The following is a 22,280-nucleotide window of genomic DNA, read 5'->3' as shown; positions in this document are numbered from 1 at the left end:
GATTGAACGTATTTACAATTTCTGGACCAGGGTTGACCGATTAAAAGTTGGCTTCTAAAAATGTCCGCGAGTACGTTTTACATTGGAATGTTACACTGAGGTTGTAGAAACCGGACGAAATAAATCATAACGCTGTTGTTCTCTTGTGGGCCAGGTTCCAAAACTCCCTTGTCGAAGAGTTACTGTACATAACGCAATGGACTATATTAGTGTGGCGTCACATGGAATTCAAACAAACCCGTCACATGTTGCTCCGGCATTCGATCCAGGAACCGCAGCAAATAGAAGCCATCGATGAGGTAACATGAGGCTGCTGTGTTCCCAGCAGATATCACAACAGGGACGGGTAGTGTTGCTAGTACAAAGTGAAGGAACACGCGCGAGAAAATGGGGCTACATGGAGAGGGGCAACGTGACTGCAGAGTTTGCGTTTCGCCCATTTCTACCTTGCACCTTAGATTCTAGAGGCATCCAGCACTTGGATTAGTCTTTTATGCTCACAAGTGGATAATTGTTTATCGTCAGATCCGTAATCGATCCAAGTTGCGTATTGTTTCATTTCAATACGGAACTTGAACTTGGACCCTATTTAAACTGATTCGAAAAAAAGGTTCATGGACCGTATTGAAAGTGAACCTGGAATAAAGGTTCCCGGACCGAATTTAAATTGGTTCGGGAAAAAGGGTTCCTGGACTGAATTGAAATACTACGGTCCAGAACCCATTTACGCTTGTTGATTTTTTCTCCTGGACCTGAATTGAATTTATTTAAAATTTCTGGACTTTCCACAACCTTGCTAAAAAGTACATATCAGTACATAAAGAATCTCTCCACGTTTGGTACGTACCTTGCAGGTGCTCGACATGCGCACTCCTGCTGACGCGCCAGGCATCACTCTTGAATCAAATTCCTGCCAAACATGTCCTAACATATCGTTTTGCGTCGCACAGGCAGCCAGTCTCCTTGAACTTGTTGTATCACGCACGAATTGTCTTGTTTGTATGTGTATCTTTTAATCTCCGTAGTACTGTCACAACCGCCTCACATTTAGCGAACTCTAAGACGCAGAAAGCTTTGTGTTCATCAGTGAACACCACGATTGTGATAACTGTTATAATGCCACCTGGCGGCTAACTATACAATTACGTGATGGGGTATTACGAGTGCAAACTTGGAGAGTTTCTTTAAGTACTGATATGCAACCTTTGGCTGCACGTTCGAAAACTCGCAGGGAATTATGGATCACCCTGTATATATTTTACTTAGCCCACAAACGCGACATCACAAGATTAAACATTTTCTGAAGGTGTCAATTTTTCTCTCTAATAAACTTTATAATTGTTTGTCTCATCTTCCTCTACTCTAGTAAAGCCTGGTCTGATTCTCGTTTAAATTTTTAGACGGTAATCTCAATTTCGAATTTTTCTTCGTACAATGCCTAACCCTGATTAACTATTATTACTATTACGTGCCCCCTTGGTCCCCTCCGCCCCTGGCTACACGCCAGTAGATCTGTGAGGAAAACCGGATTAAAACGCTCAGTGCCATGCATTGGCGTGCACACGAGGAGATATCAACTAGACGATAATATATCGTCACGATATTTTGGCGATATATATCGTGGAGAAGATATATCGCCGATATCGCGAAACATATTGTCCATTACTAGTTGGCACAGCCTGCTGCAATGCCAGGGGTCCCGAGTTCGAATCTATCCTTGTGACTATCCTTCATCAATTTCATCATAACATCACTCTCATCCTCATCTTCGCGATTAACCAAAAGTGGCAGAAAAGCTACGTAAAATGTACCAAATCACTGAACAATGAACAAAGGATCTACGCACGTCAATACTGACATGGCTCTTTTATCCAATCGCTGGGCATTATTCGTTACAGTATTATCAGGTTTGAAAACATCAATACTTGTTAACATTACCTGCCAACATTGACACCGTTTGGCGCCAACGCAGCCCCTAATTTCTTGCTTTACAACAGGCGATACAGACAAACAATGCTCCCATTGTCCAACAATAATGGCGGACGAATTAACCTGTTATGTACCACTTCTCTGAACAAGTGTATCTGCAAGCAGGGTGTTCATGAGGCAAAAACATTTGACGATCGCGAAATGGCGGATTCCCCCATTCAACCTTCACACGATATATCTTCTAATTTTAGCCAGACCCAGGTGTTCCCAATATTTGGCCTTTGGCAGAAAAGCATTTGTTAAAGTTAATGCGCACATGATTCCTTTACGGTTTTGTGCAATTTGTCATAATTCTATCGCAAGCGTTCAGATTTTAATAACCTTGTTACATAAACACAACGTTCAACAGCCTCGAGCGATTATTCTGTTGTAATCCTCGGCAAGCTTTTGTCCTTTTCCAAGAGATAAAATCAATTTTGTTTATTTTCTGTCTGATTTCTATTGACTTCCATGATGTGACGCACTTTTCAGTCAGGGTTGCTGGTACCACTGAAGTTTTACCAACTACTACTATTCGATGGTTCGATTACATCAGTGTTTCTCAACCGCCGGGCCTGGCGTCAAATAAGGCCCCTGATGCAAATATGGCCACACTAATCTTTAATTAATTATCCTGACATCGTCACATGCAATTTGCAAACAAAAGTCGTGCGAGGCAATTTGTTCGTCTTTTGGTTACAACATACCAAAAAACAAGTTTCGTTCGTGAATATGAATATAAAAAATAAGGACGTGAACGTAAGTCTGACTTTGGGCCATATTAAAAGCATATGATGTTAATATGGCCACCATTTGTTTTTCTGTTTTGAAATGGTATACGTCAATAAAAATACAATGTAAAATTAGTTTTACAACTTTTAAATGTTATTTTATACAATTACATGGTTTTAAATTAGATGCAGTTAAACATGCAAGTTAAAAGACGTTTGGAACATTTTAGCATCTTTTTTAGTTGTTTACGTTTTATATAATAAATTTTGTTACTTTTTATGTATTGAAATGTTAGATAAAAACATGTAAGCTTACTACAAATGAAAAGAAGAAGATAAGAATTACAATAAAACAATAAGTTACCTCATTTATGTATGTTGACTTTATTGGGTGCATTTTGGACAAGTGAAAATGCCAAGTATGGCCATATCAACAACCTCAACGTAATATTACACAAATTGTAAATAGCAAACTAACGATTAAGATAAATTTACTTATGGCAATTTTCTTGTTTAAGCATAGAATACTACTCACTATACAATTTCGAAATTGAAATTGTCAGTAAAATAGACGTAAAAACAAATGTGAACTTACAGCAGGGAAATGACAAGCGTGTTTTCTTCTCAACAACAACGCGACAATATGGAATCTCCACGCCTTTGTAACGGACACCGCGTCACCAGCTCTTGTGAAGCCCCTCAGGGGACATGCCCAAATAACATGCCAGCACCATCTGTAGTTATCATTAGGAATTACATGCAGGATAGCCAGTTGGCCATATAACCAGCTTGGCCATATTAGCATCAGGGACCTTATACCGCACCACGAAAGGTTCTCCTGTGTCAGTTCCTCAAAGCAAAAGGGACCTAAAATGAAATCAGCGGTGAATCTACACCTTACATTGACGTAATCCAAATGCAAGGCTGTTACAGCGACACCTGGTGGCGAACATTTGAACAATTATTTTCATTAGGATTCGCTTACCCATGGCCTCCACAACCCCTATCCTAGAGTGCTGCAGAGAGAGGATTTCGCTCCAGCGCCAAATAGTTTGCACGGACGACTCTAGATAGTGTATGGAATTGAGAGCTTCTTCGCTCGAGCGAATAATGCTCGAATAGGCAAAACGAGCAGTATGCACTCAAAGCCCAGTAGTAGACGTATAACCTTGGTAGTGGGCTTTCAAATATGGATCATGAGGTGAAAGACGCAGTGAAATTAAAATGTCAGTGAACATAGTCGTCATCTCCATGTTAAAATGTACAGGGTGTATCAGAAGTCCCTTACCACCCCTTGTAAAATCCGCAGTGATGTATTTTCATGGAATTTGATATGGGCGATACATAATAGGCCTAGGGAAACACCTTTTGGAGTATGTCCCACGGACGGCCGCCATCTTGGTTCCGCCATCTTGAATTCAACTTATTTGTTTAAAATGATTTCAGATTTGACATCCTGACGAAATTCTAGCCTATGGGACCCACCTATCATTTTAAATAAAAAGTTGAATTCAATATGGCGGAACCAAGATGGCGGCCGTCCACGTGACATACTCCAAAAGGTGTCCCCCTAGGCCTATTATGTGTCGCCCATATCAAATTCCATGAAAATATATCACTGCGGATTTTACAAGGGGTGGTAAGGGACTTCTGATACACCATGTAGTTTAGTCTATATACAGTGATACATAAAAATGAAATAGATGATTGTGGGCTGAAACTACTCCAGCAAATTTCTTGTTATTAACATTCTCATACACTATATTCGTTAGTTGTGATACCTCTATGCGTTTGGAGAATAAATTACCCATATATTGGAAATCACTAGCAGCGATTGGTGATAAAAGGGGGGGGGGTGGGGGCAGGGAAAGTTTACGTTTTGTTTGTAAACAAGGCTTAGTATTGAGAGGCCATAGTGCGGGGGCAAAAAGTTACAAAAGTATTGGGGGAAGCTGCCCCCTAATCGCAGTCACTGTTGGAAATAAATGAATCATGTGTGGTTGTTTTATATCTGCTGTACGAAGCCATGTTCATGTGTAAAATAGTGTCTGAACCACAGAGAGGGGAAATAAAGGAATGGGGAAAGAACATTGGAGCCACAGAAGTTGGAATTCTTCTAATACAGTGATTTTCTGCGGATCAGGACAAACTCCACATAAACAGAAAGATGAAATTAGGTTTGTCTTTCTCTGATTGAACTTTCATCGAGGCTTTTGCCCCCTCCCCCCTAATCAGAGGGTCTGCGCACGCCTATGATTATTATCACATTAAAATGATATCCCATTGTATACTCTCGAGGGTAAGAGACAAACGAAAGTAGTCCCATGCAGGACTCTAAAGCCAAAGCCATGGAAATAGCCCAGTCAAGGTCACGTTGCCCACCTACAGTGTTGCCAACAAGCAACAATTTCAACCGGCGAAATCAACCGCACATGCCCAACGCCCGAACTGTCGTTTCAACAACATAGAAGAAGCGTGGCAACCCTGGAGGGCCAGGGGTGTGGAGGATGCAAGGGGAAGCTCCGACCTTGACTGGTCTATTTTCGTGGAGAGAGCAACAGCGTATACCAGGACGCCGCGCAGCGATCCATTCCTTGGAAAGGGTTTCACAGAGCTCTGAGTAAGGGAACTTTGAATTCTAACCGCACTGTATATATGGTTAATTATGTACTCGTATATTAACCGCGACTGGATGTTATGAGGATGTGGGATGAGAGCGTCCGTGGCTTTCATTCAAATTACCATCCCGAGGTGACTTGAGGAAAGGTCGGAATGACCGACTGCGAGTTGTTCCGAGGTCATATGGACATACGAGGGTAAGACGGAACTTTAGCACTGTCTTTGTATCTCTTTAGCTAGCTTTATTACTCGATCGTCTAATAGTTCGCACGGATGACGCTAGATGGCTTACGGAAACAACTCTTTCTTCGCTCGAGCGAATAACGCTCGCTCGAACAGGGAAACGATCGGTTCACGCTCGAATCCCAGTAGTTCACGTACAACAGTAATTCGTCTGTGGTAGTGATCGTGAAATCAAAGACGCAGCGAAATTGAAACTCAAGTGAGCATAAGTCATCATCTCCATGTTAAAATGTAATTTAGTCTATCTTGCCAATACATAGCAAAATATGAAAATGAATAAATGATTATGGGCTGAAACCACCAGTACGAATTTTACACATAGTATTTGTACGATTATTGTCAGATTGAAGTGATATTTGATATTCTATACAGGGTGTTCCGGGAGGAAGTGGCAATACTTTGGGAACTGGTAGTATGGGTTATTCTAAGCAAAAAAGTTCGTATGTACATGGGTCCGATTTTGAACGATAACTGAGATATGAACAGAAATAAAAATGATGTAGGAAAACCTAAACAAAAACAGTAACAAGTAAAACATGGCAATGGAATGGTAATTGTGTAAGTAAATAGGAGAAGGGATATGCTGATACTAATCTATATTGCATGAATTTGTGGTAATTAGTACACGATTATTAAGTAATGAAGCAAGCAATAAATGTAGAACTGCTCATTCCAGTCGGTTGATCATTCAACATCTTAATTCCACCTACCCTAATTGAGGGATTGGTCGTTGTCGTCGTCGTGGTAGTGGTCTTGTCCCGTGGCCACCTCGTTCTCCCGACCTAACCCCTCTTGATTTCTGTTTATGGGGGTGGATGAAACAGAAGGTTTACGGGGAAAGGGTGAATACAAGGGATGAACTGCACATTCGCATTATGAATGCTGCTGCGTTAATCCGGGAACATCATCGGGAACTTTGTACTGCAATACAAAATGTCCTCCGACGCGCTCAAAAGTGCACTGATGTTGGTGGTGGTAGTTTTTGAGAATCTGCTCTGACTTGCTATCATTTCTGTGTCATTTTCCCTCCTTACATTCGTTCATGTGAGTACTGACCAGCAGGTGTTAACATTTCATTTTTCTACATTTTTTAACGTTACGTTATCAATAGAAAAACGAATTTATATGTTCGATTATTATTATTTTGCGTCGCAGTCCTGAGTACCACCTACATATTACGTCATCGGTATTCTAATCCAATGACCAATGTGTATCTTTTTCTCAGAGTTGAGCAGTGCTCTTTTACATGCAACCCGTTGATTGTATTTGACACACAATTATCAAGGCCGGCACAAAATTCCCTCTTCCTGTCTCCCCCCTTCCCCCGCCTCTCCCTTCACATTAACTGTCCGACGGTTTTGACAGGAAACATTAATTTACTTTTGTTCAATAATCTTCACCAAGAAATATGGATATTCTCGTGGGTTATCATCTCGGTTCTTATCTATTTGTATTTTTGTTATTGTTATTTTATTTAACGTCGCATTTCTTCCGATTTTGGCTAATCGTTACGATTACGATGATTAGGTTTGTCGATAAAAAATGCTACCTCTTTGATGGCGTAGTGGTAGCGTCGTCGCCTTGTAATCAAAGGGTCCCGGTTTCGATACCCGGTGGAAGCACATAGTGGTTCGGATTCAACACTAAACTGTAGGTCCAGTCCCGATTAGCCTTACTGTGCATAAAGTGGACTTAAAAAAAAACTGAAACAATGGAAGAATGTTTTATCATATCTCAAGCGGTATACTTTCTTTTGTAGATTTTTTCGAGACTGTCAGTGGAATGTCAGAAATAGACGAGTGAAAGCGGCCACTTTTTCAAGGAACTAGCTGTTGTTGCTGCACTGCTTTTCACCAATCGAGTGACTAGAGGTTTTCCGCTGCTCGAACGCGACCGACGAACCCCCCCACCATCTCATTTTCCCCTCTCTTATATCGCTACAGAACCGCTGTTCGTTCTTGAATTCGCACGTACGGTCACCGGCAAGAAAAACGAGACACCTATATCCTGAAACACTAGTTTCCCGGCAAGGCGTTATGTGGGTTGTCTAACATTACGGCCATAAGTGGATTTTAATAGCAAACTTTCAATCACCGCCGTAGGGTTAGACAACACACATAACGCCTTGCAAAGAAGTGAGTATCTCAGGATATAGGTGAGTGTACATACAAGACCTCTCTTCTACAAATATGGCTTGTTGACCAGGCTGGTAGACATAAGTGTCAGCAGACCTATGTACCACGACGTCACCTTCAAATTGCTCTATTTTCATCTCTCCGTTACTCTAAGAAGAATACAACACGCCGTAATCAGTGCTCGAACTTGGAGTTAAAAGGGTCTTTTGCAACGCAATCAATTTCAGCTAATCAAGATTCATCACCATCGTCGCAAATATACGCAATATGCATGAAAGAAACATAAAAATTAAATATTATTACACCTGTAGTTTCGCGGCACACAGTCTCTGTTCCAAATCTTCACATGTGCGCATCATCGGAACAACATGAAAATAGGGGTACCTTCTTGGGTGTTCATTGTGAGTGTCCCTTCATTCATTGGTTTACTTCGCATTTCTCCCACTTGTTACAAACAGTATTTTTTTTGTGTGTTTTGTGTATAATTATGTATGCTTGGGTTTCTTCCATGGTTCAGTATAGTTTTAAGAGCCAATAAGATTTGAACTTTCAGCCCTCCCCCGTGCGACGAGGGAGGAAGTATAAATATGGCCTCTCTGACAGAAGAGTGATCTTCGGGCTTCAGCGGCCTCCCAACACTCAAAAAGCATCCTGAAACGGATAGTAGAAGGGAGAGTCATCTTTCGGTCTTCAGCGGCCTCCCAACACTCAAAAAGCATCTTGAAACGGATTGTAGAAGGGAGAGTGATCTTTCAGTCTTCAGCGGCCTCCCAACACTCAAAAAGCATCCTGAAACGGATAGTAGAAGGGAGAGTCATCTTTCGGCCTTCAGCGGCCTACCAACACTCAAAAAGCATCCTGAAACGGTTAGTAGAAGGTAGAGTGATCTTCCGGCCTTCAGCGGCCTCCCATCAGTCAAAAAGCATCCTGAAACTGACAGTAGAAGGGAGAGTGATCGTTCGATCATCAGCGGCTTCCCATCACTCAAAAAGCATCCTGAAGCTGCTAGTAGAAGGGAGAGTGATCTTTCGGCCTTCAGCGGCCTCCCAACACTCAAAAAGCATCCTCAAACGGATAGTGGAAGGGAGAGTGATCTTTCAGTCTTCAGCGGACTCCCAACACTCAAAAAGCATCCTGAAACGGATAGTAGAAGGGAGAGTGATCTTTCGGTCTTCAGCGGCCTCCCAACACTCAAAAAGCATCCTGAAACGTATAGTAGAAGGGAGAGTGGTATTTCAATTTTCAGCGGCCTCCCAACACTCAAAAAGCATCCTGAAACGGATAGTAGAAGGGAGAGTGATCTTTCAGTTTTCAGCGGCCTTCCGTCACTCAAAAAGCATCCTGAAACGGATAGTAGAAGGGAGAGTGATCTTTCAGTTTTCAGCGGCCACCCAACACTCAAAAAGCATCCTGAAACGGATAGTAGAAGGGAGAGTCATCTTTCGGTCTTCAGGGTCCTCCCAACACTCAAAAAGCATCCTGAAACGGATAGTAGAAGGGAGAGTGATCTTTCGGTCTTCAGCGGCCTCCTAACACTCAAGAAGCATCCTGAAACGGATAGTAGAAGGGAGAGTGATCTTTCGGTCTTCAGGGGCCTCCCATCACTCAAAAAGCATCCCGAGGCGGTTCCGCCGATGCTAGCTTCCACATTTGCGGTTCCACCGTGGGACTCAAATTAGAGAAATGTAAATAATGTAAATTAGAGAATTAATGGAAGAATCTGAGCCTTGTTTGTTGAATTGTAAATAAATGTATAAAGCCCATTTCTAAGAGTTTTCAGCCATCACCCTGCAACATCAATTCAGTAAGTTCCTGCCTGTGATTGATTCTTTGGTTCCCAGCGCTCTGGTGAGGAACGGGATGAGAACCCATGACTAACGAGCCTATTTATTTGTTTATTTGGTTTTTTCCTGCCAGAAGCGACCCAGTGAGGGTGGAGTGTTGAAGAACACACTTTTGGCTAATTGCAAAGATTAGAAATTGAAATGCTTTATTCACGGGCGAATTTCAGTCTGTGGCTGCTCTACCACATCATGATATGATGGAACTGATGAAGGGACATTCATAAGTCGGGATTCGAACCCGGGAGCGACCACGGAGGTCGGCGAGTGTCCTTTCATCAATTCAATCACATCACCACTCATATTTGCGATTAGCCAAAAGTGGCAGAAAAGCAAAGTAATATAAATCAAGCCAATCAACATGAAAGTAATAAACAAAACGGAAGTTCAGAAAAACCCACTCGGATTCTATAAGTGAAAAAACTACTTTCAAGCTCAAAGGCGGGGATATGCAAACCGGAACTATTTCCGTCCGTGGAGCAACACATCGAATGGGATCACTCGCTTTGTGCTTGCAATCTGATACTTAACAGCGTGTTGCATAAGAGACATAATATTAATTACAACATGGCTATGTTGAGAGGGGCGAGGAATTCCGGCAATGTGTTCATTAACGATCGATTACATTGGAAGTGAGTAATTCGCGAAGCGGCTCTCACAACTGCGATTATTCTGAGAGTTACACAATCGAACGGATGCTCACACATGCCGTTGATAGGAGAGTGTAATTTGGAGATCACAGGTTGACAGCCGAATAGTTCTCGTATCCATTACAGATGCGGTAGTTATATTAACTCCTCATGTTCTCTGCGATGCTCTCTGCATAATTATTATCATGATCTTAATTTGCTAACGTTAATTGTGATTGCCAGTATTAGAACCAGTGATGTGCCGGAGACTATAATCTACGTCTACATGCGTTGTCTACACGTAATCTACGCGTAGATTACAATGGGTTGTAGTTTACATAGACTACGTAGACAATCTAAAGTGCATTAAAATTAGTTTTCAAGGAAATGAAAGGAAAGTGACATTTTCAACTATATTGGTTCCTAACGAAATGAAAAGAATCCTATTTACAACAAAATTTATCTTCTCTTCTATCATCAACTATGGAAGAAGATAAATAGTATGCAAAGAACAACAACAGATGGCAGTCGTGAGGCAAGAGTGGTCTTTTTCCCATAAAACACTAGAATATTTCCTATATTAGGTTTCATCCTAGGTGAGAAATTGTTCGAATTTGGAACAAAGAGTATGAAAAGTTTTCTTCACACATCAGCAACTGATACGCAATATAATTTTATTTTAATTCCACGGCGCCCTATTTTAACTTATCACCTTTCGCCATGTTGTTTACATAAATTACCTAATCTACGTGTATAAAATAGTCTACGTGTAGAATGTAGACTATCGTTGTTCACGCGTAGACGCACATCACTGATTAGAACCCATGACTCCAGGCTCTAACAACACATTGGTTCTGCAATTGATGGTTTCATAAAGTATGCGGTGTGAAATATTTGTCACGAATGTTGTCCGTTCCGTGAACTTAAAGTTTTTTGTATTTTCAATTACCAAAATATAGGAGAGATTGAAGAGGAATTCGCGCCTTTCTTGCTACGGGTCTTGAGCATATTTATCCTAGTGTCTCGCGGATTTCTCACCTACGATCTCGCGCATTTCCCGCCTAGGATGTAGCGTATTTTTCGCCTAGGATCTCACGTATTTCTCGCCTAGTATCTTGCACATACGTATTCCGCTCCTGTTCTGGTGCACATATCTTCTAGATTTCGGGCATATTTTGCTCAGGATCTGGCGAATATTTCACCTACGTACGATCTTGCGCATGTTTCGCTCAAGATTTCGCACATAGTTCGTTCAAGATCTCGCACATAGTTCGCTCAAGATCTCGAACATAGTTTGCTCAAGATCTCGAACATAGTTTGCTCAAGATCTCGCACATATTTTGCTCAAGATCTCGCACATATTTTGCTCAAGATCTCGCACATATTTTGCTCAAGATCTCGCACATAGGTTGCCCAACATCTCGCACATAGTTTGCTCAAGATCTCGCACAAAGTTTGCTCAACATCTCGCACAAAGTTTGCTCAACATCTCGCACAAAGTTTGCTCAACATCTCGCACAAAGTTTGCTCAACATTTCGCACAAAGTTTGCTCAACATCTCGCACAAAGTTTGCTCAAGATCTTATAGCAATTCTATGTTGCTCAAAGTTGAGAATACTTTCCTTCGGAAAGTTTGGAACCAAGTTTCTTCCTGTGTGGGCTCTTCTCTTCCCAGCCAGGGAGGGACCAGGACGAAGGAATGCAAGAAGAGACAAATGAGCCCTGTATCCCTTCGACTGGACACTGCCCATCGTCGCTGAACTAATTTAGGTAACATGTGGCAGAAACTGGAGGATCCAGAGAATGACCAGGAGATGCTGTTCTCACGGTTTGGTCAAAACGACGCCGGACAATCTGATTGGGCCAGGGGGACACGTGATCCACCAAAACCTACAGTTTTGGAATATAGTTTGGAAGAAAGGACAGTGTGTGACGAGACTGGAAATACAGAGTACCCGCCAACAGTGTGCGACTAGGCTCGAAAAGGAACATTATCCTCCAAAGTGCGTGACGAGACTTGGAGTAGAGTAACTTACACGGTAGAGTGTGTGCATAAGAGTTCGAACCCGGGACAGTATTGTGTTATAAGTGTACAATCGTGTGTGGCGATAAGTGCCAATCATGTGTAACAAGTGTATCCTTTTTCTTGTGTAAGTATGTTAGGTTTATGTCTTTATTAATTAAACATGTTAAAATCTATGTTTGTTTCCCTCATGTACATGAGGTAGAAATTAATATCTGATCATTGGTAACTGCAACGGGTAAACAAGACCAGGTAATGTTAGGTCGAGCTCTTGGCTCATAAATTCCCCTAGCTTCCCTGGCCGAATCCTGGAACGGACCGTTAATAAACCACCACATCTGTTGTATATGGCCATGCCCTTGAACAGGTACCTAAATTAATCAGAGTTGAACCGTTGCAATTAACATGATCAGATCTAAATTTGCCGTCTGTTCGGGAGTGTTGCATGCGCGTCATCCTCGCAGCATGTAGAGGAATAAAACAGGCGATAAGTAAGGAATGAGAGTAGGGAGTGACTCAACCCTAATTGAAATTTCTAAATATTAAAAATTCGCGAGATGTAAAAATTTCAAATTTAAAAAGGATTTTTTTTCACGGTTATAGAAGACTTAAAATTTTGATGATTGATTAGTTATGCCTAGAATTCGCACCATGGACGCCGATCTTGCGAAACTTATCAGGGAAGAAATTGAAGCTGCTCTTTCTCCACTTAAAGAATTTATCCAACAGCAAATTTCCGAATTGCGAAGTTCAGTCGAGTGCTCTAAAGTAGATCAAGATGAAAAAATTCAGGGCGTAGGAGAGGAACTAGTAAAGCAAGTTGATATTCAAGAGGAAAACACCAAGGAAATTGAAATCAAATTATATGAATTGCACGATAATTTCACAAGAAAAGATGGGAATACAGGCTTGAATGGGAAGCTTGATGATAGTGATAATCCTGTGAGTGAAGTAAGGATGGAACTAACGAAGACTAATATAGAAAGTCGAGAGAACCAAAGAAAAGCAAAACAAAGCGAAGCGTGGTCATACAGACCTGAGATGCAAGAGCTTGCTCTGGCTTTCTCCCAGACTCATTACTTGAGTAGCTTGCTAGATCAAAGAACCAAAATATATTGCGAGACCTACGAAGGACCTTACTATTGCTTGCAGGAAGAATCTCCAAATACGTTTGCATTACCCGACTGCAAGATAGGTAAAGTTGGTGTCAAACAACATGTCAGTCACATGAAGATTCGGAATTGTTCAATTGGGCAAAGGAAGTATTATTTGAGCAATATCAAAGGAACCGATGGACATAACAGGTGGACTAGGATAAGGAGATGGGACGATTTGCATTGGTATGAGGGTCTCCCGAGAGAGCGGCGACCCATCCCTCCACAAATAAATCACGAGGCTGATCGCGGTGGTGGCTATAACCATATCCAAGTAACAATGAGTGCACCTAAGAAACCGCCCATATCTGAAAACGCATCGGGTGGGCCACTCCATGATCAGGATTCTACCAGAAATAGCCCTTTATTAAACTACCAAAGGGCCCGCCGATTTCAGTAATAATGGAGGAGCCAACACAAATATTGTAAATAATTCATGAAGTGTTAGTTAGGCTCAGTTAAGAAGTGTTTTTATTTGCCAATTGCGTTATTTCATCAGTGAAATTAATTAAATGCTTAATGTGTTCCGTGAAAAGTGATATTTAGTGAGTGATTAACCTGTTTTGTTTATAACGATAAAATCTTGCTAATTATCAGGTAAATCAATTAATCATCGTAATAAGCAATAATATGCATTGGATTGTGGCTGTTCACCGGGAGTTGGACGGCGGAGAGCGAAGGACTAGCCTGTTTCCCGAGAGAAGAGGCCGAGCCTCGGGTAAAGAAATATAAAAATACAACTTTATTACCAATGGTCAGATTCAACTGAAATTAAAGACAGCCCAGCAGCAGATTATCATCGACGAAATCCCCAAAGCAGAATTTGATAGGAGATAAATTAAGCCCGATATTAAAGGTTAAACAGCTAGACTGGATAACAATAGCTACAGACTCCCTGGCACTGTCTTCGGAACGAACGTGCAGGTTACAATAGGCCCGGTCTTTGGGTAACCTCTATTCGAGGTGCTTTTGGAGAAGGGTCAAAGAACTCCAAATATACGGGCGAAGATAGCAGGACAAGAGCCTACGACTTGAGGACAATTTAGCAACGCTTGGACAGAGAGGGTACCGTAACGAACCTTTTGAATAGCAAATAAATAGACGCGCAGAGAAGCGGAAGACACCAGTTTTACTCAGATTTTCTTCGGCGTGTTATCGTACACAATCTTTCGCGAACCACCCGCTTAAAGTATCCGCTTTGTGTGTCGCACCGTTCCGTGTTGTGTTATTTCGCACGTATCTGTGTACTATCAATATGGAGTAGAGACAGAGAAAGGCCCTGCTGGGGGGGGCGTCCGACCCAGTTGCCAATCCTTGAAGATGCGGAGATCCTATCTTATCGCCCGGAAGCCATCTATTGACCACGCCGCAAACATCCACGACTTCACCACGAGGACTTTAGCCTGAGCCGACAAAGGTAAGCCGGAATGGACGTGAAAATGGATAAGCTTCGTTCGCCCCGTCGTGACATCCAATGAACTCGCTTAATTACATTAAAAATCTCGAAACGACATTGCTTATTACGGTGATTAAATTGCATCAACTATAATTTTAACATGTAAAACCGTACAGCGTTCAATTATCCATTCATCCAAAGTATTTAACATTCAGATTGTACGACGCTATAAATTGTCAATATAATTATATATCAGTGATCCTTGTTAACCTCAAAATTAACAATATATAGATTAACATTCATTCAACAACAGCAACTTAAAAGGAGTAGTGTTTTGTCGTACAGGTGAAGCTCCGACCGGAACATGTTTTCCCGGAAATGCAAAAGTAAATGTCAAATTAAGAACAGTTTAAATTAATGTAGCTAACTTTAAACATGCCGCCGAACTATTATTGTATTAATTACTCATGTCTATTGGATTGCCGAGAAATGAATGCGAGTGTGACTGTGAGAATGAAAGGGGCAATGATGTAATGTTTATGCATGTGCTCTTTTATAGAAATTACAGTGTATATATATAGAACTAACCCTGTGGTGTGATTTGTTCTACCCTATGTAATCTCTTGGGCTCCGACTGATGGCACTTACCCTGGGACAAAAGGTAAATAGGTTATTAATGATTGCCTTTTGTTTATTTGTTTAATTGTTTTTGTGGGTCTGACATTACCATTGTAGCGTAGAACCAGAATGACGTCAGGCACGTTAAATAAGTAGACGTCGCGTTACATATGTTTAATTGATAAGGAGTGTATGTGAGAGTGTCGTAATGTGTTTAATGAATAAAAATTATCTAAAATACGTCAGTTTATACGATGAGTGAAGATTTAATTAATACTAAAGAAATTCGTATAACAGTCTATTAAAGTGGTGACCCGTAATCCAACAGTATGATAATTAAACGCTGTGAAAAAGGAAATATTCATTACATAAATAAATGAATTTCGATTAAAAGTTAAGAAATGTATGCACATTTTCATTTTTTAAAGGTCAAGTAACGTGAAAAGTTTAATGCTGTGACATTCAGGTGAAATTTAAGTTTAAAGTGAGACGACGTGATGTGACATAGTTAAGAAGGCGATGAGTTTATTTTATTTAGTCCGCCACAGAGCGATGAGATTTATTTAGTTGTATCCGCCAATGGGCGATGAAGTTATTTTATTGTGTCCGCCAATGAGCGTAGAGATTATATTTTATTAGTTTCGCCAAGAGAGCGATTACTTTTTGCGTCCGCCAGAGAGCGATGATTTTTTTAGATGGTTCCGCCAGGATGGCGATGAGTATTACTTTATTGTGTCCGCCAATGAGCGATGAAGTTGGTTTTATTAGTACCGCCATAGTGCGAGTAATTATTATTATTGTGTCCGCCAGAGAGCGAGGGTTATTTTATTTGTACCGCCAGGAAGGCGATGGGTTTATTTGTGTGCGAGTTCCGCTGGTAGGAACGATGCTAAGTAGGGATATTTACTAGAATAGGGGGATATACGACGATTTTTATTTCAGGATGAATGAGTTACATGCTGAAATGTGCTTCAATTATAATGTCACAAATGGAAAATTATATTATTAGTCAATTTGAACAGTGCACAATGTCATAAGATAAATGTAATTGGTTTTATTTTGCTTGAGGTATGCTCGGCAGTGAAAATTAAAAGTTGGAGGTATTTTATAGTTACTTATATGCAGCGTCAATGAATGCAAATTTACTTTTAAAAATCGATTAATTAGGTCCAAGGTCCACCAATAGTAGGTGGAACCGTACGTTCTGGAAGTACCCTTTGACCTACTTTTTATTTTACGACGTTTTACGCACTAAACTAACCTACAATGAGAGAAAAATGGACAGAAAAAGCTCTGGCATCACTTTTTAAGCTATTTTTTACCTCCTGCAAATTTTGCTCTTATGCTAACTCGCCCTTTGACCTACTTTTGAAATGACTTACGACATTTTCCTATAAGGCTGCCTCCTCATACTGTAAGGTCCCCCTCAGTGTAATCTACTACGACCTGCTAATAGGCTTCTGCTCTCAGCGTAATCCGTTTTTTACGCACTAAACTAACCTACAATGAGAGAAAAATGGAGAGAAGCAGCTCTGGCATCACTTTTTTTTTTTAGCTATTTTTTTTTTACCTCCTGCAAATTTTGCTCTTATGCTAACTCGTCTTTTGACCTACTTTTGAAATGACTTACCTATAAGTCTGCTGTCTCCTCTTACTGTAAGGTCCCTCATTGTAATCTACTACGACCTTGCTCTCAGCGTAATCTGCTACGATTTTTTTTTTAAACTCTCATGTGTGATCTTCTACAATGTGTGCCCCCCACTGCTACGACCTAACGGGAGGACCTCTCTCCTACAATGTTTTTGGGCTCCCTTGCTACGATGTTTTTCTCCTCATGATGCAAAAAAAAATGCTATTGTAGCGGTATTTGAAATCGACTGTGCTGCGTGAAGGGGGGGATCTTTTCATGTTCAGTGAAAAAAATAGCAGAGCGGAAGAGAGCACTTCCTGGCTTTTCATCGAAAACGGGGCGCGATGATGTTCAGTTCAAACAATTGGAATTGGGAGACTAAAATTTTCTGATGCGGATTACGCCACCTCGCATCTTTTTATAATCTGAAAGCTCTGTGCCGTGGAAACTTCCATATCATCTAGAGCGACTGTTCTGAAGGCGATATTTTTAAAACTGCTCTGTGACCCTCTCGTTCTTCACGTCGTGGACGAAGGACTTCTCTGCGACCAGGATGACACTGCATAGAGTATCCTCGGGCAAGGCATCGTGGAACTCGCAGACGACCTTGATGTTGGTGCGATCGTTGACCACCACCTGCTTCCTTTTCGTGGTATTGATGACGAACATCGGCCTGCGTGTTTTGAATTCGCTGAGCGTGTAGTACATGTCCACGCTTCCCTCGGTCACGCGTTTGTAAGCCGAGAACGCTTCGTAAAGTTTTAGGTAATCGTCTTTGGTCATGTCGAGGTTGTAATTCTCGCGCGGCAACACTTCGTTCCTGCCGTTCTTGAGATAAACGTTCTTGATCTTGCAGTCGTCGAACTTGCTGGAATCTTTTTCCTGATTCTTGTCCCTCCCGGTCTGAAAGAGCACTACGACGAAATTTGGCATGTCGAACTGTATGTTGTTGAACTGCGTCGTCACGTCGAATTCCATGTGACTTCCCGACGCCAATTTCTGCACGCACTGGTAACCGTGAAAGTGAATCGGCACCTGCGGACTCTTCAAGATCTCCGCTTTGTACTTGAGGGCGTAGTTCGTTTCGTATTCCACCACCGGCATTCTCAATTCCATGCTCCGGATGAGGCACTTGGCTGCTTCGGGTAATGTGTTGGCTATCGGCGTGCCGTCGGCGTTCAAGTTGGTGTATCGCATCAGTGCGTCGTTGTCGTTGGCCGCTCTTCGAAAGGTGACGCGCAGTCCTCCCTTCCACATGATCTCCTTGTAGTCGGAGAAGAATCCCGGCAGCAGACGCATGGGAAAGAGCACCGTGTGACTTGCCGTCGATATTTTGGTTCCCGCTTCGAATCCTCCCGCCTGATAGTACGCCGCGTCCGTTTTGGATAATTTCAATGTTCCCACTGCCGTCGACGTGATGCCTGGATAATCGATTCTGTCGATGACGGTGTTGTGTTTCCTCACCTCCACCTGCGAGAACAGGTGAGGCACGAAGTTGTCCACGAGTATCAAATTTGCTGCTGCGGGAAACGCGTCTCCGCTTTCTTTCTTCACCACGTCGAATTGAAGGTAGAGGTCCGCTCTGTGAGGATGAACGAACCCGTCGCCTACGTCCACGTCGTATTCGATCTCCCGGTTCGCTTCGTTCAAATTGGCGAACGTGCGACGGTTGGGAGGAAAAGATTGCAATTCGTAACTTTCGATTTGTTCCATGATGTATGGTTATTTATTATACGTTGATCTCCAGGATGGCAGTGGTCGTTGCACCTGCGAAATCCACCACGTCTCCTTTCTCGTTCGTCACCACCAACTCTATGTCGTCTATGCGGTTGCGACATACTGGAAAATAGATCGGCGAAGAGGGTGTGTAGATGATCGGTTCCATGAACTCGGAACTTGGTTTGAAAGTGGCTATGATTCCCGTCTGCTTGTGACTTCCCAGCAACCCCCCGTCCGAGGATTTCGTGATCATGCCTTCCGCTACGTTGCAGTGTACGTTCAGAGTCTCTATGGCCAAGAATTTAGGAATGTTGGTTGCTACGTGCTTGATGCCAGCTTCGAGTTTTGTGTCGTTCTCGAAACCTAAAAGTTCTCCCATGGTGCCCAGGTCTACGGTCTCCGTCGCCGACATGATTTCCACTCTGTGCGTGACCGAATTTTGAGAAAGGTACGTGCCTTTGGGTAACTGAGCTTGCAAAGTGGAAAGATTGTATTGGCCTGGCGTGACGACGATATGTTCGCTTCCGACGCTAATTTTGTTGTTGTGATGCGTGACGTTAGGTATGAGGTACATGCTGTAGAATGCACGCAGAGCCACGGATTTAGGATAGACGATGTCGTCGTGCAGCGTGAGTTTCAAGATCGAAGATTCGCTCGTGAGATGGAACACGCCCATCGTGTTTAAGATTCCACAATGCTTTCTGGAAATCTTCCACCTGTGGCTTATTTATTTTAGAGAGAAACGCGAGCACGGAGAGGCAGAGATGACCGCAGTTCACGTCTCCGAAATTTTGAATGCGTTCGTCGTTGTAGTATATAGAGGTTTTGTTCGTTTTCAGGTAATGGACTAAATTTGTAGGTGGAACACCTCCGAAAGAATAGAAAATGAATGCTTTGTTATTGTCGTTTTTGTGGTAACATATCCAATGCGTGCCTGGATTTTCTTGACTGTCCAAGTTGACTACGCCGCATTCTCTATTTTTAACGGTTGAAGGTAACGAGTCGGACATGAAAACTCCTCTGAAGTGTTTGATTCGTAATGGTTGGATCAGAGATTCAATGTCTCGGTTGGTGAGTGCTGCTGTTTCTTTTTTTAAACTTTTTCATCACGCCCTTCCCCTCTTTCTTCTCCATGGCCAGATTATGACGTTTCTGTTCTTCCAATTCCGCCTTGTTCTTCTTCGAGTCGATGACTGTTTTCGCGATGGCGGCGCTTCCTCCGACCAAACTTCCAACGGCACCCAAAGCCGTAAGGATGGCCGGGATGCTGAATATGAAACCTCCGATCTTTTGCTGTTTCCGCGAACGCTGCAAGCGTCTCAATTGAGGTGTGCTGAGAAGTAATTTCATTCCGTGTCCTTTCGACAAGCAAGAACGTTTCTTCTCGCGTTGTTTCTTGGTGAGTAACCCATCGAGAGCACCTAGATTTTTTAGATTCGAATATGGTATCTGGTACACGACACCCTTGGGCTTCATTTTTTTTGATGCTATATGTTATCTGAGAAAGATAACAACTTTTTTTTTCCCCGTTAGGTTTACGATGTGTGTTATTTATATATCGTCTCACTCAAAACAAACTGTGGCGATGTGTTATTTATATATATGTATTCTGGGAAAGAAAAAAATTTTTGCTTCGCCTAATGCTATCATGTGTTTTACAAGATCGTCAGTTTCAATGTTCGACGCGTACCAGTCTACGGTAAATCTTCTTCTCCCCTGCCTCCACTCGTACAGCTCGTCTAATTTATCGTCAATTTTTTTGTTTGCGGCTCGAAAGAGAGTCTCTGGGGATCGGAACATTTTTTTCATTCCGCTTATTTCTCGGAGGTGATCCATGAAAATCATTTTGCACGGTGAACGAAATTCTGGCGTTACTTTACACAAGTCTATGAGTTTTGTTACATCCCCGTCGAATGTGAACGTAAATATTTTGTGCAACACTTCGGGAGGAAGTTGAGTTATACAAGTTGACATATTTTTCATGGTATGTTATTTATATATATATATTTTCCGGGGGTTGGGGTGTCTGTGATTAAACAAATTCTATTACGTGCTTCGTTTTCTTACCAAGAAGTTCCTTTGTCCCCTTGTACACGATTCGAGTTTTGTTCTCGATTAAAATAGCTAGCTTCTCGTCGGATAACATGATAGCGTATCGATCTGGTAAAAATAGACTGTATTGTCCGTTGAGCAACAGACGCACCTTGGGACCATACTGCGTAGAAACGATTGAACCGGAAGTTATCGTGTAAGGTTTGTCGACTTCCAATTCCTGAATTTTTACATACTCGACTGACAAATTTAGCATTTGTTTTAATGCTTGGAGATCACTCATTTTTTCAGTCGTCATATCGAAGAGAAATTTCAGGGTGTTAGAGAATTTTAATTTTTCACAATGTGTGTTATTTATATATACACCGAAGAATTTTTTTTTGAGATCTCGTAGAATTTTTTTTCACGATGTGTGTTATTTATATATCAAGTTTTCATTTTACTTGTACATTTTTTTTGACAACTTTTTTTTCTGACGGTAATAATTTTTCCACGTCAACTTTTTTGACGAGACAAATTTTTTTTTGACGATAAAAAATTTTTACGATAAGGCAACTTTTTTTCTGACGGTAATAACTTTTCCACGTCAACTTTTTTGACGAGACAAATTTTTTTAACGATAAAAAATTTTTACGATAAGGCAACTTTTTTCTGACGGTAATAATTTTTCCAAGTCAACTTTTTTTGACGAGACATTTTTTTGACGATAAAAAATTTTTACGATAAGGCAATTTTTTTCTGACGGTAATAATTTTTCCACGTCAACTTTTTTGACGAGACATTTTTTTTGACGATAAAAAATTTTTACGATAAGGCAACTTTTTTTCTGACGGTAATAATTTTATCACAACTTATTTGACGAGACATTTTTTTTGACGATAACAAATTTTTACGATAAGGCAACTTTTTTTTTCTGACGATGTCCACGTCAACTTTTTTTTTTGACGAGACAAATTTTTTTGTTGATGATAAAAAAATTTTCCATGGCAATTTTTTTTTTGGACATGTACATTTTTTTTACGTATATTTTTTTGTCATATATTTTTTGACACCTACATTTTTTTGACGTGCATATTATTATTTTTTTTTCACAGTGTGTGTAAGAGGAAGAAAGCTTGTGCTTCGGAAAACGAGATGATGTGCGTTACAATATCTGCCGCCTTCTGTTCAGACTTGCACCAATCGTCCGTGTCCATCCTTTCGTTTAATTTTTTGGCTGCGGCCGAAAGAAGAGTGTTGAGATCACCGCACCTCAGGCCGCTGATCTCCCGAAGATGGTCCTTGAGAACCATTTCACAAGGGATGCGAAATTCCGGCGTCGTTCTTGCTATGATTACAAGTTTATGTACATCCTCACAAGTTGCATGTTTGAATATTTTAGATAGTAGCTCGGGTGGTAAGTCGGTTATACGAGACATGTTGTTTTTATTATTTTTTTTACTCTATGTTATTTATATACCCCACCCCAATTTTTGTTTCGTGTTCATGGCGATGGTGGTACCCAGTGCGGCGACCCGTTCAC

General features: G+C 41.4%; 1 long non-coding RNA gene across 1 annotated transcript in view; it reads right to left on the bottom strand.

The window, feature by feature from the left end:
- Positions 1-22,280, bottom strand: part of LOC145981545 (uncharacterized) — a 276,942-nt gene that overhangs the window by 194,047 nt on the left and 60,615 nt on the right. The gene's annotated exons all lie outside the window — the stretch shown is intronic.

The sequence above is a fragment of the Lepisma saccharinum genome, chromosome 29 (assembly GCF_977018435.1).
Source record: "Lepisma saccharinum chromosome 29, izLepSacc3.1, whole genome shotgun sequence".
Classification (NCBI taxonomy): Eukaryota; Metazoa; Arthropoda; class Insecta; order Zygentoma; family Lepismatidae; genus Lepisma; species Lepisma saccharinum.
Note: the sequence above shows the minus strand (reverse complement) of the source record. Positions and strands in the feature narration are given on the sequence as shown.